The 20,707-nt window shown below is 44.7% G+C and overlaps 1 long non-coding RNA gene across 2 annotated transcripts in view; it reads right to left on the bottom strand.

Moving 5' to 3' along the window:
• Positions 1-20,707, bottom strand: part of LOC132399670 (uncharacterized) — a 38,955-nt gene that overhangs the window by 8,706 nt on the left and 9,542 nt on the right. The gene's annotated exons all lie outside the window — the stretch shown is intronic.

Genomic DNA, 20,707 nt, shown 5'->3' with positions numbered 1-20,707 from the left:
ACCACATCCCGACACAGGGACCACCCCTCCATGCCCGTGCTCGGCGGCTTCCCCCGGACAAGCTCCGACTGGCGAAGGAGGAGTTCCAGAGAATGGAGGAATTGGGGATCATCCGGCGGTCCGACAGCCCCTGGGCTTCCCCCCTGCACATGGTGCCCAAAGCGACGGGGGGCTGGAGACCGTGCGGCGACTACCGCAGGCTGAACGAGGCTACCACACCGGACCGCTACCCTGTGCCGCACATTCAGGACTTTGCGGCAAACCTGCACGGCGCCCGGATCTTCTCCAAGGTCGACCTTGTCCGAGGGTACCATCAAATCCCGATGCATCCTGACGACGTCCCCAAGACGGCTCTCATCACCCCGTTTGGCCTCTTCGAGTTCCTCCGCATGCCGTTCGGCCTGAAGAATGCCGCACAGACGTTCCAGCGGTTAATGGACGCGGTGGGACGGGACCTGGACTTCGCGTTCATCTATTTGGATGACATCCTCATAGCCAGCGGCAGTCGTCAGGAGCATCTGTCCCACCTCCGTCAACTCTGCGCCCGACTGAGTGAGTACGGTCTTACAATTAACCCTGCCAAATGCCAGTTCGGACTTGATACCATTGACTTCCTGGGCCACAGGATTACTAAAGACGGGGCAACCCCTCTGCCCGCTAAGGTAGATGCGGTCCGCCACTTCCCCCGACCCACCACGGTCAAAGGCCTTCAGGAATTCGTAGGTATGGTCAATTTCTACCGCCGCTTCCTCCCTTCAGCTGCCCGGATCATGCGCCCCCTGTTCGCCCTGATGTCGGGTCCGAGCAAGGACATTACCTGGGACGAGGAGTCCGCCGCCGCTTTCGTTCAAACGAAGGAAGCTTTGGCTGACGCCGCAATGCTAGTACATCCCAGAATGGACACTCCTACCGCCCTCACAGTGGACGCATCAAACACGGCAGTCGGTGGGGTGCTGGAGCAGCTCATCGCAGGTCGCTGGCAACCCCTGGCGTTTTTCAGCAAACACCTGCGGCCACCCGAGCTCAAGTACAGTGCTTTTGACCGGGAACTGTTGGCGCTCTACCTGGCAATCCGGCATTTCAGGTACTTCCTAGAAGGTCGGCCCTTCACCGCGTTCACGGACCACAAACCGCTTACCTTTGCGTTTACGAAAGCATCCGACCCCTGGTCATCCCACCAGCAACGCCACCTGTCCTACATCTCTGAATACACAACGGATGTCCGGCACGTCTCGGGTAAGGACAATGTCGTGGCGGATGCGCTCTCTCGCCCTACCGTTCATGCCCTTTCCCAAGGGGTAGACTTTGAGGCACTGGCAGAGGCACAGCAGGTAGATGAGGAGATTCCGAGTTACAGGACTGCAGTCTCTGGTTTGCAGCTCCAGGACTTCCCCGTGGGCCCAGGTGAGAGGACCCTACTCTGTGACGTCGCCACCAACCAGCCCCGTCCGGTCGTCCCCGCAGCCTGGCGGCGACGGGTTTTCGACTCCATTCATAACTTGGCGCATCCCTCCATCCGGACAACTGTCCGGATGGTTTCCAGCAGGTTCGTTTGGCACGGACTCCGCAAACAGGTCAGTGAATGGGCCAGGACGTGCATGCACTGCCAGACGGCCAAGGTTCAGCGGCACACCAAAGCCCCACCGCAGCAGTTCCATCCCACCCACCGGCGTTTCGACCACATTCATGTGGATATCGTGGGCCCCCTGCCAGTGTCGCGCGGAGCGCGTTACCTCCTGACTATCGTGGACCGGTTCACAAGATGGCCAGAGGCGGTCCCGCTCACCGACACCACCTCCGAATCTTGCGCCCGAGCCCTGATCGCCACCTGGATATCCCGCTTTGGTGTACCAGCCCACATTACCTCCGACAGGGGCGCCCAGTTCACCTCCAGCCTGTGGTCAGCTATGGCCAGCCTTTTGGGGACTCAGCTGCACCACACCACTGCCTACCACCCACAGTCGAACGGGCTAGTGGAGCGTTTCCACCGTCACCTGAAGTCGGCCCTCATGGCCCGCCTGCGAGGAGCCAACTGGGCGGACGAGCTTCCCTGGGTCCTTCTCGGCATCCGCACAGCGCCCAAGGACGACCTGCACGCCTCGTCGGCCGAGTTGGTATACGGCGCGCCCCTGGCCGTCCCCGGGGAGTTCCTACCAGCCCCGAGGGGGCAAGAGGAAGAACCCGCTGCAGTCCTGGGCAGACTTCGCGAGAAGCTCGGTAACCTGGCCCCCATACCCACTTCACAGCATGGGCGGCACCCGACCTGCGTACCCAAAGACCTACGGAACTGTAAGTTTGTGTTTGTACGAAGGGGCGGGCATCGGCCACCGCTGCAGCGGCCATACGAGGGGCCGTTTACGGTGCTCCGGAACAACGGGTCCACGTTCGTGCTGGACGTTGGGGGGAAGGAGGAGGTTTTCACGGTGGACCGCCTCAAGCCGGCCCATGTGGACCTGGCGCAACCGGCCGAGTTTCCGGCGCCTCGGCGCAGAGGCCGACCTCCCAAGCAGGTTCTGGCCCAGGCTGTGGACATTGGGGGGTGTATCGCCGGTTCTGGGGGGGGGTTATGTGGCGGCTCATTTCCTAGCGTATGCGAACCGACTCACAATTAGATAGCCTACGGGGGTTTGCGAGCACAGAGCTTTGGAGCCTCTTCGCCATGGGGGGCCGGTTGACAGAGGCTTAAAAGTGAGGCTGAAGTTTTCGAATAAAGTTTTTTCCTTCGACTGCAGTTACCGACTCCGTGTCGTAATTTTAGCGCTGTTTGTAGCACACCGCTACAACCTTACGTTTCTTGAACAGTCTGTAATCTCTACAAATTTGCTCCTCTAAATGCCATGGACTGTAATACAATCCCAGTGAAATACTCACTCCGAATGCATGTTTCAATATTTTTTTAAGTAGAAATACCTTCTCCAACTGCATGTTTTAGTATTTTTTTTAAAGTAGAAATATCTTTTCCTCTTGGCATCTTAGGTCTCACCAACAACAGCTTGCCTCTAGATGTAAACATTCCAAAGTACTTCAAAGGAATGTTATCAAACTGTATTTGATACTAAGCCACATCAGGAGGAAAAGAGGAAGTCTTTAAGGAGTGCCTTAAAACAAGCAGCCAGGGATTGAGCAGATTGGTTTATATAGGGAGTTCCATAACTTGGGCCTAGCCAGCTGAAGGCACAGCTGCCATTAGTCTAAGTAACAGAATGGTAAAAAGACAGATTTGGTGGGCTGAAAAGAGGAAGGGTGCATCTCTATGGTATGAAGATTGAGAGCTCTCAGATGGTTGTAGAGCTGGAGGTAAAGAGGAATCAGAGAGATCATGGAGGAATTTTGAATGAGGCTAAGCAAAAAGCAAAGGTATATAACAAGATCAGTAACCACCATGGGTCAGGGAGCCTTTTATCATGTTATTTGCAGAGAGTTGTACTGAGGTCAGCCACACGTTCTAGAGCAGTTATAAACTGACTGCCCAGTGTTGGCTGATGTCAGGCAGCTATGGCTGTAAAGTCCACTGAGAGCAGCTGAGAAATGGCCTGGCCTAGGTTTAGACACTACATCTCCACTGGATCAAGACATCACACTGTTAAGACCAGAGGGCAGTTGGTGTGCAACAGCCACCCCAAGTTTAAAGAAATTGCACTCAGGCATCTCCCATTCTTTACTACAATGCAAGCAAATAAATTCTCATCAACCCAAGAGGACAGCATGAGTCAGCAATGGAAGGCTTTCACCAAGAATCAGTGCCCTGCCTTGAGCACAGGGGGGCTGAAGGGCCTGTTTCTATTTCCACACCAATCACTATCAATAAATTCCCATTTGGTCTGTAGCCTACCATGTCTCAGCAATTCAAATACTCATCCGGATGCTTCTTAAATGTTGTGAGTGCATTTGCCTCCACCATATTACCTAGCACTGTATTCCAGCTTCCAACCACGCTCAGGTGAAAAAATTCTTCAGTAGATCTCATAATCTCTTACACCTCATCTGTCCTCTGGCATGGGCAAATAACAAGGTAGTTGTTAAATTGTTTTAGCTTATGTGAGTGTCTCGATGAGTGGATTTAGCTTCATGACAAGAAGCTGGTGATTTAAAACCAAGCTACGCAGGAATTACTTTTTACAGAGAACAGAACAGCTTTGGAATTCTCTGTCCTAGGGAATTGTGGAGCATAGACACATCTTTGAAAGATCGAAAAATTGAGGGTTTTGGCACTCAAGTAGTTGAGCCCTTGGGTAGATCATCCATAAATATATTGAATGGTACACTAGGCTAGATAAGAGGGTCTGAGCTAAAAGGAGACATTGGATAAACTTGGGTTGGTCACACTAGAGAAGGGTTCCCAACCTGGGGTCCACGGATTCCTCAGCTAATGTTTGGGGTCCATGACATAAAGAGGGTTGAGAACCCCTAGCCTAGAGCATTGAAGGGCAAGGGGAGATCTGGTAGAGGCTTTTAAAATTATGAGAGGCATATTCAGATACATTAGACATACAGAATCTAATGGGTAGAAATATCAAACACCAGAAGACATTGTTTTAATTTTGGGGGGGCGGGGGAAGGGTTTAGGAGCTTAAAGGTGGCTGACAAGTTTTGTTATTTTTTTTTATTATGTGGACAATAGTAGATGCCTGGAACAGGTTACCAGAGTTAGTGGTGGATTCAGACAGTCTGATGGAGTTTGAGAGACACATGAATATGAAGGGAATATAAATGGAAGATACACAGACAAAGGGCATTTCATATAAATTGGCATCAAGATCAGCATAACATTGTGGGCCAAATGGCCTATCTAGTGCTATACAGTTAGGTGTTCTATGTCAAGGTTCTATGACACCTATAGACCTCTACATCAAGATTCATTTTTAGCTTAATTCTCCCAAGGAATGGTATCTGTCCTAAGCATGACCTTGCACTTTCCAGAACTACATTGCATCTGCCAGTGTCCTTGGCAGGTTAAAAATAACCTTCACCCCATCAACAACGATAGTTTTCTTGTCATGTGCAGACCTACTAATTGAACCTCCTACGCTGATGTCCAAGAATCAGGGATTCAAGGCCCAATCCCCACTTCAGTAGCCCAAGTACAGATTCAGCAGTTGCCAAAGGGGTTGGCACTGAGCAAGCAAAACACCTAGCTTGGAGGGCCACCCTTAAGAGGGACTTTAAACAAAGACTCTGTCTGTTCCCTAAGCTACATGGACAAGGATCATCTGCTCACTGTTTCAAAGGAGAGTTCACTACATTCCTAAAGTCCAGGGCCAATATTTATCCTTGAGCTAATATTATTAATAAACAGATTGTCTGCCCATTCTTACAAGGCAGTTGAACACAAACTGATTGTCTTTCATCCTAAAGAGTAGCAGGAACTGCAATTGGCTGCAAAGTATTTAGGATCAAAGAGAACTAGATGTCACAGATGCCTTAGTAAATTCAGATCAACCTTTTTTATCTTCGCTGCCACACCCTAGAGATTCCAAAGCTCATTCTGGCCACTAAGGTCATGGGATGGCAGGGTAACATAGCAGTAAGCATAACGTTTTGCAGCCCCACCAACCGGGGTTCAATTTCTGCTGCTGTCTGGAAGGAGTTTGTATGTTTTTCTGATAATCATTTGGGTTTCCTCCAGATGATCCCATTTCCTCTCACATTTCAAAGACATAAGTGTTAGCTTTAGCAATTTGTGGGCATGCAATGTTGGCAGCAGAAGCACGGTGACACTTGCATGCTGCCCCCAGCACATCCTTGGACTTCGTTGGTTGGTGACACAAACAACACATTTCACTGTATCAGCATAGGTGTGACAAACAGAGCTAATCTAATCTAAAGTGCAGATAGTGTTGTGGGAAACGTGACGGATGGTGTGAACAGCAAGATTGCAAAAACAACAGTTGATACACATAGCTAATGGTTATAGGGCAGGTACAAAACCGACTATAAACTTCTTCAAGACAATATTGGTGGAAGATGATATTTCTTGATACCACACCCAAAGAGGAAGGCAGTCAGACCAGTTTGTTGCATGACGTCTATGTTAAAGACAAACTAAATCTGCAAGAGAAAATTTTTCCACGGCTTATGAGCTGCCCTGAGGTCTGCAATTGGATGGTGTCCAGGTACAGCACATTCAAGAATATGATGAGATATTGATGAAGCAGACTGTATTTATGGAACTTGACAGGGATATTTCTCTGATCTGGATTGTCTAGAACCTGTAGACAGAGCCTCAGCATTTAGGGTCATTTTTTTAGGGCAACTATGAAAAGGAATTTTGTCACCCAGAGGAGAATGGATCTTTGAAATTCTCTTCCCAGGGTTCAGTCACTAATTATATTCACAAAAGAGGTTGGAAGTTATGCTGAGTTTTTAAAAAACTAATCAGGTATGATCCTACTGAGTGTTGAAACAGACACAAGGGACTGAAAAGACTTATTGTTTCTGTTTCCTATGTTCTTAAGACAGAATGGCAGAACAGAGTGAAGTGAATTTTTAGCTCTACCTCAGAAATCCTCACCTCCTCCACTCTGTGTCTCCTAACAAATTGCTGACAGCCCTTTCACAGAGAAATAAATGGAACACAAGAATTGTGATAAATAGATCACACACAGATTAGAAATCAGTAACCATAGGGCACCATTGAGATCGGAGATGAGCTTTCAACTATTAGTAAATTATACTAAGAACAGATTACTATCCAAGTGTATATAGAAAAGATTACTGATGTTATAAAGATAGGTTGGTTAACAAGTTCCAAGGATCTTGCGAAGGGTTCGATTACGTGAGTGGACAAGAATATGGTAGATGGAATAAGTGTGGGAAAATCTGAAGTTCTTCACTTTGGAAGAGAAAATCAAAAAGCATTTTAAAGGCTGTGAAAGTACTATGCATTGATACAAAGTGACCTTGGAGTGCTCCTACATGACACACAAAAGGTAGCATGCAGACAGCAAGTAGCGGCCTTTATTACAGGAGTAGAGAGCAAGGATTCCCAATCTTGGGACAATGGACTCCTTGCTTAATGATTTTGGTCCATGGCATCAAATACATTGAGAACGCTTAGTATAGCTATTAAAAGTAGGGACATTTTGATGCAATTTTATAGGATGCTGGCAAGACCAGATCTGGAGTACATATAGTTTTTGTTCCAATGATGTTAACAATTGGGTCATGGGTGGGGAGGGGAGGGGATAGACAACCAGTGCAGAGTACCCCTGTAGCTGGGTGAGGGTGGGAATGACCTGGTAGAGAAAGGCCACAACAATCAGTTCTCTGGCTCTTTGACTCAGAAGGGAAGTGGGGAGAAGAGACAAGCTGTAGTCATAGCAGATTCAATGGTTAGGAGAACAGACAAGAGGTTCTATGGATGAGAATGAGATACTTGGATGGTATGTTGTGCCCCAGGTGCCAGGGTCAGGGACATCTCAGATCAAATATAGAGCATTCTTAAATGGGATGGTGAGTAGCCAGTGGTTGTGGTCCACATCTGTACCAATGACATTGGTAAGAGGGAAGATGACATCCTGCAAAGTGAGTTCAGAAGTTAGGTGCTAAGGTAAAGGACAGTACCTCCAGGGTTGTGATCTCAAGATTTCTACCCATTCCACATTCCAGTGAGGCCAGAATTAGGCAGTTAAAGCAATGGTGCAGGAGGAAGAGCATCAGATTATAGGATCATTGGTCTCTCTTCCAGGGAAAGTGGAATCTGTACAAAAAAGACAATTTGCATCTAAACCGGAGGTGGACTAACATTCTTGCAGAAACATTTGCTAGTACTAAACAGCTGGGTTTAACCTGGAGTTGCAAGGGGATGGAAACAAGAGCCGATAGTGTAATGGTTGAGGAGAAAGATTTTATTAAGCCTACATACAAAGTCAGAAATGCAAATGTTAAGTATGGTGGGACTAATGTTCTGAGCTGTGTATATTTCAATGCAAAGAGTATTGTAGGAAAGATGAATGAGCTTAGGGCATGGATCAGTGAGGGAAATTATGATATTGTAGCCATTAGTGAGACTTGTTGCAAGAGGGACAGGACTAGCAGTTCAATGTACTGAGGTTCTGTTGTTTTAGATGTGATAGAGTGGGAGGGGTTAAGGGGGAGGGATAGCATTACTAGTTAGGGAAAATATCATGACAGTGCTCAGTCGGGATAGACTGGAGAGCTTGTCTCATGAGGCTTTATCAGTAGAACTGAGGAATGAGAAAGATATGACCAAGTTAATGACCAATTTATAGACAGATCACAGACTGTTGCAAGAATACAACGTAAGTGATTTTGACCTTCTACATATTGAATGGGACTCCCGTACCATAAGAGGACTGGGTGGGAAAAAGTTCATTAAATGTGTTCAGGAGGGCTTCCTTAATCAGCTCATAGAAGTCCCAACTAGAGAGAATGTGATTCTAGATTTCCTATTAGGGAATGGGATAGGGCAGGTGACAGAAGTTTTAGTAGGGGAACACTTAGGATCTAGTAATCATAAAGCCATTATTTTCAAGATAATTCTGGAGAATGATAGTTCTGGTCCTCCAGTTGAGATTCTAAATTGGAGAAAGCCCAATATGGCTTGTATTAGAAAGGATCTGGCAAGTGTGGATCATGACCAGTTCTTTTCTGGCAAACGTGTACTTGGTAAGTGGGAGGCCTTCAAAAGTGAAATTTTGAGAGTACAGAGTTTGAATGATCCCATTAGAATAAAAGGGAAGGATAACAGGTTTAAAGAACCTTGGTTTTTGAAAGATATTAAGGCCCCAATTAAGAAGGAGGTGCATATCAGCAAAGGACAAATGAGGTACATGAAGAGTATAAAAAATGCAAGAGAACACCTACAAAGGAAATTAGGAATGTTAAATGAAGGCATAAGTTTGCTCTAGCAGACAAGATAAAGAAGAATCCCAAGGGCTTCTACAGATATATTAAAAGCAAAAAGATAGCGAAGGACAAATCTGGCTCTCTTGAAAATCAGAATTATGATCTACACATGCCAAAAGAGACAGACACAAAGTCTACAGATTTGAGGCAATGCAAGGTTATGGACCCTATACAGGTTACAGAAAAAGTAGTGTTTTCTGTGGTTGAGGCAGATAAATCTCTATGGCTTGACAAGATGTTCCCTTGGACACTGTGGGAGCCTAGTGCAGAAATTGCAGGGGTCCTAGCAGAGATATTTAAAATGTCCTTAACAACAGTTGAGTTGCCAAAGGATAGGAGGATAGCTAATGTTGTTCCGTTGTCTAAGAAAGGCAGTAAGATATTATAGGCTGGTGAGCCTGATATCAGTAGTGGGTAAATTATTGGAAGGTATTCTTAGGGACTAGCTTTGTAAGTATTTGGATAAACAGAGACTGATTGGGCATAGTCAACATGGCTTTGTGTATGGTACAGTACATCATGTCAAACCAATTTTATAGAGTTTTTAAAGGAAGTTACCAGGAAAGCTGATGAAGGCAATGCAGTGCATGTTGTCTACCATAGAACTATAGAACATTACAGCACAGAAGCAGACCTTTTGGCCCTGCCGAACCATTTTTCTGCCTAGTCCCACTAACCTGCACCTGAACCACATCTCTCCATACACCTCTCATCCATGTACCTGTCCAAATTTTTCTTAAATGTTAAAAGTGAGCCCGCATTTACCACTTCATCTGGCAGCTCATTCCACACTCCCCTATAAAGAAGCCACTCACTAATGTTCCTTTTAAACTTTTCCCCCTTCACCCTTAACCCATGTCCTCTGGTTTTTTCTCCCCTAGCCTCAATAGAAAAAGCCTGCTTGCATTCACTACACCTATCATAATTTTATATACCTCTATCAAATCTCCCCTCATTCTTCTACACTACAGGGAATAAAGTCCTAACCTATTAAATCTTTCTCTGTAACTCAGTTTCTCAAGTCCTGGCAACATCCTTGTAAACCTTCTCTACACTCTTTCAACCTTATTAATATCCTTCCTGTAATTCAGTGACCAAAACTGAACACAATACTCCAAATTCAGCCTCATCAATGTCTTATACAACCTCACCATAACATTCCAACTCTTATACTCAATACTTTGATTTATAAAGGCCAATGTACCAAAAGCTCTCTTTACTGCCCTATCTACCAGTGATGCCACTTTTAGGAAATTTTGTATTTGTATTCCCAGATCCCTCTGTTCTACTTCAGTCCTCAGTGCCCTTCAATTTACCTTGTATGTTCTACCTTGGTTTGTCCTTCCAAAGTACAATACCTCACGCTTGTCTGTATTAAACTCCATCTGCCATTTTTCCAGCTGGTCCAAATCCCTCTGCAAGCTTTGAAAACCTTCTCCACTGTCCACTACACCTCCAGTCTTCATATCATCAGCAAATTTTATGATCCAATTTACCACATTATCATCCAGATCATTGAAATAGATGGCAAATAACAATGGCCCCAGCACTGATCCCTGTGGCACACCACTATTCACAGGCCTTCACTCAGAGAAGCAATCCTCCAATACCACTCTCTGACTTCTCCCATTGAGCCAAAGACTAATCCAATTTACTACCTCACCATGTATACCTAGCGACTGAATCTTTCTAACTAACCTCCCATGCGGGACCTTGTCATAGGCCTTATTGAAGTCCATGTAGACAACATCCACTGCCTTCCCTTCATCCACTTTCCTGGTAACCTCCTCAAAAAACTCTTCATAGATTTGTTAAACATGACCTACCACGCACAAAGCCATGTTGACTCTCCCTAATAAGTCCCTGTCTATCTAAGTACTTAGTACTCCTTCCAATAATTTACCTACTACTGGTGTCAAACTTACCTGCCAATAATTTCCCAGAATACTGTTAGAGCCTTTTTTAAACAACGGAACAACATGAGCTATCCTCCAATCCTCTGGCACCTCACCCATAGATACTGACATTTTAAATATATCTGCCAGGGCCCCTGCAATTTCAACACTAGTCTCATTCAAGGTCCGATGGAATACCCTGTCAGGTCCTGGGGACATCTACTCTAATCTGCCTCAAGATAGCAAGCACCACCTCCTCTTCAATCTGTATAGGTTCCATGACCTCACTACTTGTTTGCCTTATTTCCCTTGACTCCATGCCGGTTTCCTTAGTAAATACAGATGCAAAAAAAAACCCATTTAAGATCTCCCCCATTTCTTTTGGTTCCTTACACAGCCGACCGCACTGATCTTCAAGAGAACCAATTTTATCCCTTACTATCCTTTTGCTCTTACTATTCTTGTAGAAGCTCTTTGGATTATCCTTCACCTTGACTGCCAAAGCTACCTCATGTCCTCTTTTAACCCTCCTGATTTCTTAAGCTATTTTTTGCACTTTTTATACTTCTCAATCACCTTATTTGCTCCGTTTCATATATATGTCATACATCTCTCTCTTCTTCTTTGTCAGAGTTCCAATATCCCTCGAGAACCAAGGTTCCTTAATCTTATTTACTTTGCCTTTAATCCTGACAGGAACATACAAACTCTGCACTCTCAAAATTTCTCTACTGAAGGCCTCCCACTTACCAATGACAACCTTGCCAGAGAACAACCTGTAGATCTAATATTGCATCCTCTCTAGTCGGTACCTCTATATATTGATTTAGAAAACTTTCCTGAACACATTTTATAAACTCTTTAACCCATCTAGACCTTTAACAGTATGGGAGTCCTAATCAATATGTGGAAAATTAAAATCCCCTACTAACACAACTTTATGTTTATCACTGCAGTTGTCTGCTATCTCTCTGCAGTTTTGCTCCTCCAATTCTCGCTGACTATTGGGTGGTCTAGAATACAACCCCATTAATGTGGTCATACCTTTCCTGTTTCTCAGCTCCACCCACATGGCCTCGGTAGACAAGCCCTCAAATCTGTCCTGCCTGAGCACTGCTATAACATTTTCCCTGACTAGCAATACCACCCCTCCACCCTTCATCCCTCTGCCTCTGTGATGTCTGAAACATCGGAACCCTGGATCACTAAGCTGCCAGTCCTGCCCCTCCTGTAGCCAAGTTTCACTAATAGCTACAATGTCATAATTCCACGAGTCAATCCACGCCCTCAGCTCGTGCCTTCCCCACAATACTCGTCACATTGAAACAGACACACCTCAGAAGATTATTACCACCACACACAACCCTTCTATTTGTGACTTTGCATGAACCTTTAACATCATTTATTTTCACCCCCACTCCACTATCTGTTCTGGCACTCTGGTTCCCACTCCCTGCAAAACTAGTTTAAACCACCCCCCCCAATAGCACTAACAAACCTCCCTACAAGATATTGGTCCTCTTGTAGTTCAGGTGCAACCCATCTCTCTTGTACAGGTCCGCCCATCTCTCTTGTACAGGTCCCACCTGCCCCAGAAGAGGTCCCAATGATCCTGAAATCTGAAACCCTGCTTCCTACACCAGTTCCTCAGCCTCGTGTTCATCCTCCAGAGCATCCCACTCTTACCTTCACTGGCACGTGGCACAGGTAGCAATCCTGAGATTACCACCCGAGATCCTGCTTTTTAACTTCCTACCGAGCTCTCTATACTCACTCTTCAGGACCTCCTCACTCTTTTTTCCTTCACTGGCTTGAGGGCCAGTGAGCGGGAGCAGGAGCAACTGGAGGTGGAGGGAGGCTGAGGGGATCAGAAAAGATCTTAAATTAAGAGAGAAAGAAAAAATTTTGGGGGGGTTATATGGGAGGCGGGGTTTGAGGGTCGGCACAACATTATGGGCTGAAGGGCCTGTATTGTGCTGTACTATTCTATGTCATTGGTACCGATGTGTACCATGATATCTGACTGCTTGCCCTCCCATTTCAGAATGCTGTGCACGCAATCAGAGACATCCCTGACCCTGGCGCCCGGGAGGCAACAAACCATCCGGGAGTCTCTGTCATGACCACAGAACCTCTTGTCTGTACCTCTTACTATTGAGTCCCCTATCACTACTGTTCTCCTCTTCTTCACCCTCCCTTTTGAACTGCAGAACCAGACTCAGTGCCAGAGATCTGGCTGCCACAGCTTGTCCCAGGTAAGTCATCCCCTGCCCCCCAACAGTATCCAAATTGGTATACTTGTTGAGGGGAATGGCCACAGGAAAAACCTGCTCTGACTGCCCATTGCCCTTCCCTCATCTACACGGACTTTAGCAGAGCCTTTAGCAAGGTCCTGTACGGGAGGTTGGTCAAGAAGTTTCAGTCATTTGGTACTAATTATGAGGTAGTACATTGAATTAGATATTGGCTCTGCAGTAAAAACCAGAGAGTGATCATAAGACGGTTGCCTCTCTGACTGGAGGCCTGTGACTTCTGGTGAGCCAGGCATTGATGCCAGATCCATTGTGGTTTGTCATCAATAGCAACGATCTGGAAGAACAAACTTGTGAATGACCCCAAGACTGGGGGTGTAGTGGACAGTGCTTGCAATGGGATCTGGGCCAGTTTTTAAAAATGGGCAAAAAATGGCAGTTGGAATTTAATACGTACAAGTTGGGGTGTTGTTTTTTGGGAGGACAAATCAGGGTAGGACCTACATGGTGAACAGAAGGATACTGAGGAGTCTGGTAGAATAGAGGGACCTGGGAATACAGATCCATAATTCATTGAAAGAGGCATCACAGATTCATAAAGGCAGCTTTTGGCCTTCGTAAATCAGATCAGAGTACCAAGTACAGGAGTTGGGATGTTATGTTGACATTGTATAAGACATTGGTGAGGCCTAATTTGGAGTATTGTGTCCAGTTTTGTTCACCTCTCTGCCTGAAAGATCAGAATAAAAATCAGGTTGAATATCACTGGTGTTATGTCATGAAATTTTTTTAACTTAGCAGCAGTACAATGCAATACATGGTCAGTATAGAAAAAACTGAATTACAGTTTATCAAACTGTAAATAGTTAAGTTAAAATATGTAGTGCAAAAACAGAAATAAAATGTCAATAAATTGTGTAAGGTGTGGGAAACAAGTAAGGAAGTTATGGAACCTATGACAATTAAAGAGGTGGAAGTACTGGCACTTTTAAGAAATTTAAAAGTGGATAAATCTCCGGGTCCTGACAGGATATTCCCCAGGACCTTGAGGGAAGTTTGTGTAGAGATAGCAGGAGCTCTGACGGATATCTTTCAGATGTCATTAGAAACGGGGATTGTGCCAGAGGATTGGCGTATTGCTCATGTGGTTCCATTGTTTAAAAAGGGTTCTAGAAGTAAGCCTAGCAATTATAGACCTGTTAGTTTGACATCAGTGGTGGGTAAATTAATGGAAAGTATTCTTAGAGATAGTATTTATAATTATCTGGATAGACAGGATCTGATTAGGAGTAGCCAGCATGGATTTGTGCGTGGAAGGTCATGTTTGACAAACCTTATTGAATTTTTTGAAGAAGTTATGAGGAATGTTGACGAGGGTAAGGCAGTGGATGTAGTCTATATGGACTTCAGCAAGGCCTTTGACAAAGTTCCACATGGAAGGTTAGTTAAGAAGGTTCAGTCGTTAGGTATTAATGCTGGAGTAATAAAATGGATTCAACAGTGGCTAGCTGGGAGATGCCAGAGAGTAGTGGTGGATAATTGTTTATCGGGATGGAGGCCGGTGACTGGCGGGGTGCCTCAGGGATCTGTTTTGGGCCCAATGTTGTTTGTAATATACATAAATGATCTGGATGATGGGGTGGTAAATTGAATTAGTAAGTATGCTGATGGTACTAAGGTAGGAGGTGTTGTGGATAATGAGGTGGGTTTTCAAAGCTTGCAGGGAGATTTATGCCGGTTAGAAGAATGTGCTGAACGTTGGCAGATGGAGTTTAATGCTGAGAAGTGTGAGGTTCTACATTTTGGCAGGAATAATCCAAATAGAACATACAAGGTAAATGGTAGGGCATTGAGGAATGCAGTGGAACAGAGAGATCTAGGAATAACAGTGCATAGTTCCCTGAAGGTGGAGTCTCATGTAGATAGGGTGGTGAAGAAGGCTTTTGGAACGCTGGCCTTTATAAATCAGAACATTGAGTACAGAAGTTGGGATGTAATGTTAAAATTGTACAAGGCATTGGTAAGGCCAAATTTGGAATATTGTGTGCAGTTCTGGTCACCGAATTATAGGAAAGATATCAATAAATTAGAGAGATTGCAGAGACGATTTACTAGGATGTTACCTGGGTTTCAGCACTTAAGTTACAGAGAAAGGTTGAACAAGTTAGGTCTCTATTCATTGGAGCGTAGAAGGTTGAGGGGGGATTTGATTGAGGTATTTAAAATTTTGAGAAGGATAGATAGAGTTGACATGAATAGGCTGTTTCCATTGAGAGTAGGGGAGATTCAAACGAGAGGACATGATTTGAGAGTTAGGGGGCAAAAGTTTAAGGGAAACACGAGGGGGTATTTCTTTACTCAGAGAGTGATAGCTGTGTGGAATGAGCTTCCTGTAGAAGTTGTAGAGGCCAGTTCAGTTGTGTCATTTAAGGTAAAATTGGATAGGTATATGGACAGGAAAGGAGTGGAGGGTTATGGGCTGAGTGCGGGTAGGTGGGACTAGGTGAGATTAAGAGTTTGGCACGGACTAGGAGGGCCGAGATGGCCTGTTTCTGTGCTGTGATTGTTATATGGTTATATAAGATTGAAAGAATGCAGAGACAATTTACTAGGATGTTGCCAGGACTTGAGGACCTGAGTTATAGGGGAAGATTGAAGGGGTAGGACTTTATTCCCTGGAGTGTAGAAGAATGAGAGGAGACTTGATGGAGGTACACAAAATTATGACGGGTATAGCTAGGATGAATACAAGTAAGCTTTCTCCATGAGGTTGAGTGAGACTAGAACTAGAGGTCATGGGTTAAGGGTGAAAGGTGAAATGTTTAAAGGAAACATGAGGGGGAACTTCTTCACTCAGAGGGTGGTGAGAGTGTTGAATGAACTGCCAGCAGAAGAGATGAATGCAAGGTCGATTTCAAAATTTCAGAGAAGTTTGGATAGATACATGGGAGGTGTATGGAGGGCTATCGTCCAGGTGCAGATCAATGAGACTAGGCAGAATAACAGTTCAGCACAGACAGGATGAACTGAAAGGCCTGTTTCTGTGTTGTAATTTCTATGACTCTAATACAGGCTGTTCCCAGTTAATGAATGTGTTCCATTTGTATAGATGTTCTTAAGTTGGTTTTATCCTCAGAAATCACCCAATACGATAATTATACCTCCATAGTATTGTAATGAGCATCAAAACACACAAGAATAATGACTATAAAGTGGAGAGATGAAACTAGTTCTGGATTATGTGGCATGATCTTCTCCAAAGGATTGACAGGGTGCATGTCAAGAGGATATTTCCCTCATGGGTTTACTAGAACTAGGGTGAGTATCCTAGACAGCTATGGAGGTAGAATCATTGATTATAGAACAGTTACAGCACAGGAACAGGCCCTTCGGCCCATGATGTCATGCCAAACTAATTAAACTAGTAATTAAATATCTAAGTAATCTAATCCTTTCTGCCAGAAGAGCAGCACCATAGTGTAGTACTTAGCAGAACGCTTTACGGTACCCAGCGACCCAGGTTCAATTCCCATCACCGTCTGTATGGAGTTTGTACATTCCCCCATGACTGCATGGGTTTCCCCTGGGTGTACCAGTTTCCTCCCACAGTCCAAAGATGTACACATTGGTAGGTTAATAGGACTTTGTGGATTGTCCCATGATTAGAGTAGATTCAAATCAGGGGATTGCTGGGCGGCATAGCTCAAAAGGCCAGAAGGGCCTACTCTGCACTATATCTCATTGAATAAATAAATTCAAGACAGGATGACAGTTATTTAAACAACAAAAGTTTGGGAAAGACTAAGATGGAAGCAGATATAATAGGAACTTTAAAAGGGGAACTTAATAAACATCTGAGATCGTTTACATAGCACAGATGCAGCTTCTTCAGTTCACTCTTTTATGCCAATCAAGAAACCCATCTAGTAAGTCCAATTTGCTTACATATGACCTACAGTATATCCCTCTAAATCTTTCCTGCCCATGCACCTGTCCAACTGTCTTTCAAACATCATAATCGTACCTTCTCCTATATTCTCCTCTGACAGTTTGTTCCATATACTGTGTGTGGAAAACTTGCCCCTCAGAACTGCTTTAAATCTTTTCCCTTACACTGTAAACTATAACTTGAGGTTGCAAATCAGATGGCCATGCCCAGTTAAACATTCCTATTCATCTCCTTTTTTATAAAGAATCTCATTGGCCATTCTAACCATCACTAAACTGACTGTGGAAATATTTAGCAAGACAAGCAGTAGAACTAAAACAGGAGTTGCTATTCCAGGCGGGGTGGGTGAGTGAAACACTTTGGCAGAAGCTTTGATGAGGCATCTATAAGCCAAAACGTTCACTCTGGTTTTCTTTACAGATGCTGCCACCGTTCGCTACTTTCATTTCAAATTACATCTGCAGTTTTTTTTTTAATTTGAATGAATCTAGTAAACTTTTTTTAAAATTGTCTCCATTTCATTGACATCCTTCCTTAGCACACACTGGCCAGATGTGGTCTCACTAGTGGCCTGTGTGACTAAAGCACATCCTCAATACCTTCACATGCAATCAGTAATGGCACTGTTAGCTTTCTGAACTTCCTGCTGAAACCTAAATCCCTCCACACTAGATGGTCGCCTTTCATACCTTGTTTACGTAAGAGACTGTCTAAATGTTCAAAGGTTGTATCTGATTTCATCATCTCCACTGGCATAGAGTTCCATGTATTAATAGCTCTTTGTTAAAAAATATTCCATTTATCAGATCTTTGCCCACTTACTTATCCTATCTGTATCACTCTGTGTTGTCTTCACATCTTCCTTTTCATCCTAAACACAAGAGTTTCTGCAGATATTGGAAATCTTGAGCAACACACACAAAATGCTGGAGGAACTCAGCAAGTCAGGTAACACCTATGGAGGGAAATAAACAGTTGACCTTTTGGGCTGAGACCCTTCATCTGGACTGGAAAGCAAGAATGCGGAAGCCAGAATGAGAATGTTGGTGAAGAGAAGGTGGTATACTCAGCCCAAATTTTTAACTGTTAAAAAACTTTGAACTGTTTATTCATCTCCAGAGATGCTGCCTTGCTGAATTCATCCAGCATTCTGTGCGTGTTATTTCCCTTTCATCCTATCTTTTTAACAACCATGCATTTGCTGCTTTACTCCACATTCAGTTGGAGATCTCTTTCAATTACCTGGCACAGACAGGATGGGCTCAATGGCCTTCTCCACTTACATAGGTAGAGAAGGACATGGACCTTGTTTGGGCAGATAGGGTTAACGTAGGTCTGGAAGGGCCTCTGTCTGTGCCATACAGCTTCATGACTGTGGGAAATCATAAAGAGGTTAGATTCACTGATAGCAAATTTTTGGCTACGTGACAAGACATGTAAAGGGGACTGAGAAAAAACACCACCTCTTCTCAGCTCTGAGCTAACACTTAGTGTTCTACAGCTAAGGGTGTAGGGTCAGAACACTCTCAAACATAAAATCCATTCAGTGCCCAAATCCTGAATCCAACCTATTCATTTACCATGAATCTACTGACTGTGGGGAGAGCACACCATTGGGCAAACTGACAGCTGCAGTGCAATACTGAGGGAAATATAACATTGCCTTTCAGTCGCCTCCTCCAATAAATCTAGAGAACTTGCGGTCAGGAGAACTTCCCCATGGTGAGCATCTGATTAGTTTATGCTGTTTGAGGAAGCAGCCTCTGCACTAATTGTCCATGGCCTTGCCTGCATATTCTTTTATCAGTAAATCAACTTGTAGTGTCAGTAATTGGTTGTTAAATACTTCACGCCTGGAGCTCCTGAAAGCTCTAGGAAAGAGTAGTGCCTGATATTAATGTCCAAAACTCTGAGGCAATTGGAAAGCTTGAAATGGTCACTCACATATTCTCACAAAATCTACAAATTTTGCACGGCCCCTGGCTGACCGATTCCAGGCCGGTGCCATTGACTGAGAGGTCACAGAAGAAGGAACGTAAAGATTTCATGGTGGCGGATGCTGCAACGGGAGGTCTCTGTAGTCAAGTGACTGCACTTGGTCTCTCTTTCTCTCGGTGGGGAGAGTTTGCTACCTGTTCTCGAGTTGGAGAAACTACGAATAAAAGCAATATAGCAGACTGTAACATCGTAACAGCAACCATTCACCTCCCCTTTCACTGTGAAATGGGTGACATCTCTGTCCCTTGTTCTTGCAAGAAAGAGCCTCTGGCATGTCAACTGTCAGGTAAACAATCGTTTTTGTTGACTGTAAATCAGAGTTTTGGGGGCTTTGCTATTGTTTGTTGTGTGGTGGACGCTAATGCTTTTTGCTGAAATGGGTGGGGAGGTTGATGCTTTGCTGCTGTGTGCGTGGGAGGGGGAGAAAGGGCTTTGGGGTTCTAACGTTTTTCTGTCATTCATTATTTTGGAGTTCTGTTTTCCATGGATGTCTGCAAAAACTAAATATTTCAGGCTGTATATTGTATACATATCTGATAATAAATGGAATCATAAGAAATAGCAAAGAAATAACAAATAAGAATTCTGACAAAGGGACCTATCATCTATTTATAGTGGGAGCATTAAACAGTCAGCAGAACAGGAGCAAAGAAACAGCACTTTATCCTTGCCCTGCATTTAACACCACACAGAAACAGGCTCCTCAGCCTATTCTGACCAATTACCCACACTTAGTCCATATCCCTCTAAACTTTTCCTGTGCATGCACCTGTCCAAATGCCTTTGAAATATTTAAAATGTACCGACCTCCACCATTTCCTCTGGCAGCTGGTTCCATGTACAACACTCTCTAGAAAACAAACCTGACCCTCAGGTCTCCTCTCACCTTAAATCTATACCATAGTGTTTGAGGCCTTCTGAGATTTAAAAAAAGGATGAGATATCCACCCTATCTGCTCCCCTCCAGATTTTATTAAGTTCTTTCTATAAAGTCACGCCTTAGCATCCTCTGCTCTGGAAAAATCCCAAAATCACAGAAACTAAGCGAACTGTAGAGATTCGGGGCATTTCTCTCCAATGACCTGGGGATATTTAACCTAGGCATAGAACTGGTTAACTCGGCTGTCAGCACATTTGCCGTTTGATGGAGCTCGCAGTACACTAACTGGTTAGGTGTATGATCTTTTACACATACCTCTGGACAGTGTTTGGGCCGTCCAGCTGAAGTGTAGGCACAGTAAGCAGGAAGGGGAGAGGCACCTTGGCTTTCAGAACAGCTTAGAGAAGCAACAAAAAAACAAGCTCGGCTTTGAGTACGAAAGCAATGAAGCCACAATCGAGAAGGTATCGCTGAGAAAAAGGGGAAGGAGCAAGAGTTGCAAAGCAGCAAGCCCGAAATCTTATAACAAGGCTGTTGCTCAACCGCTGCCCCCGGCACCCTTGTAAGATTAACAAGCTTAGCCTCTCTCTGAGCGGGGCACTCCGCTCCTGAATCGTCAATCACTCCAGACGCCATGCAGCGACGCAAACTAAAAGTCCCCACGAAGCAGTAAACCGCTCGCCGACCTGGGTGGGTCGCCTTCACTCAGTGGCCCAAAAAGGCTCCTCTTCCCAGCGACAGCCGCTGTTCAAGAACTCTCTGTTTCTCTCGCCCTCTCACATGAGCGCAATTTTAAATTAAATTTACCGTTCAATTTTTTTTAAGTGATAGGACCCGTCTTTAAATCTACAACTTAGTTCGTGTT

This window comes from Hypanus sabinus, chromosome 9, assembly GCF_030144855.1.
Source record: "Hypanus sabinus isolate sHypSab1 chromosome 9, sHypSab1.hap1, whole genome shotgun sequence".
In the NCBI taxonomy this organism is placed as follows: Eukaryota; Metazoa; Chordata; class Chondrichthyes; order Myliobatiformes; family Dasyatidae; genus Hypanus; species Hypanus sabinus.
The sequence above is the reverse complement of the archived record's forward strand: the minus strand, read 5'-3'. Positions and strand labels throughout refer to the sequence as shown.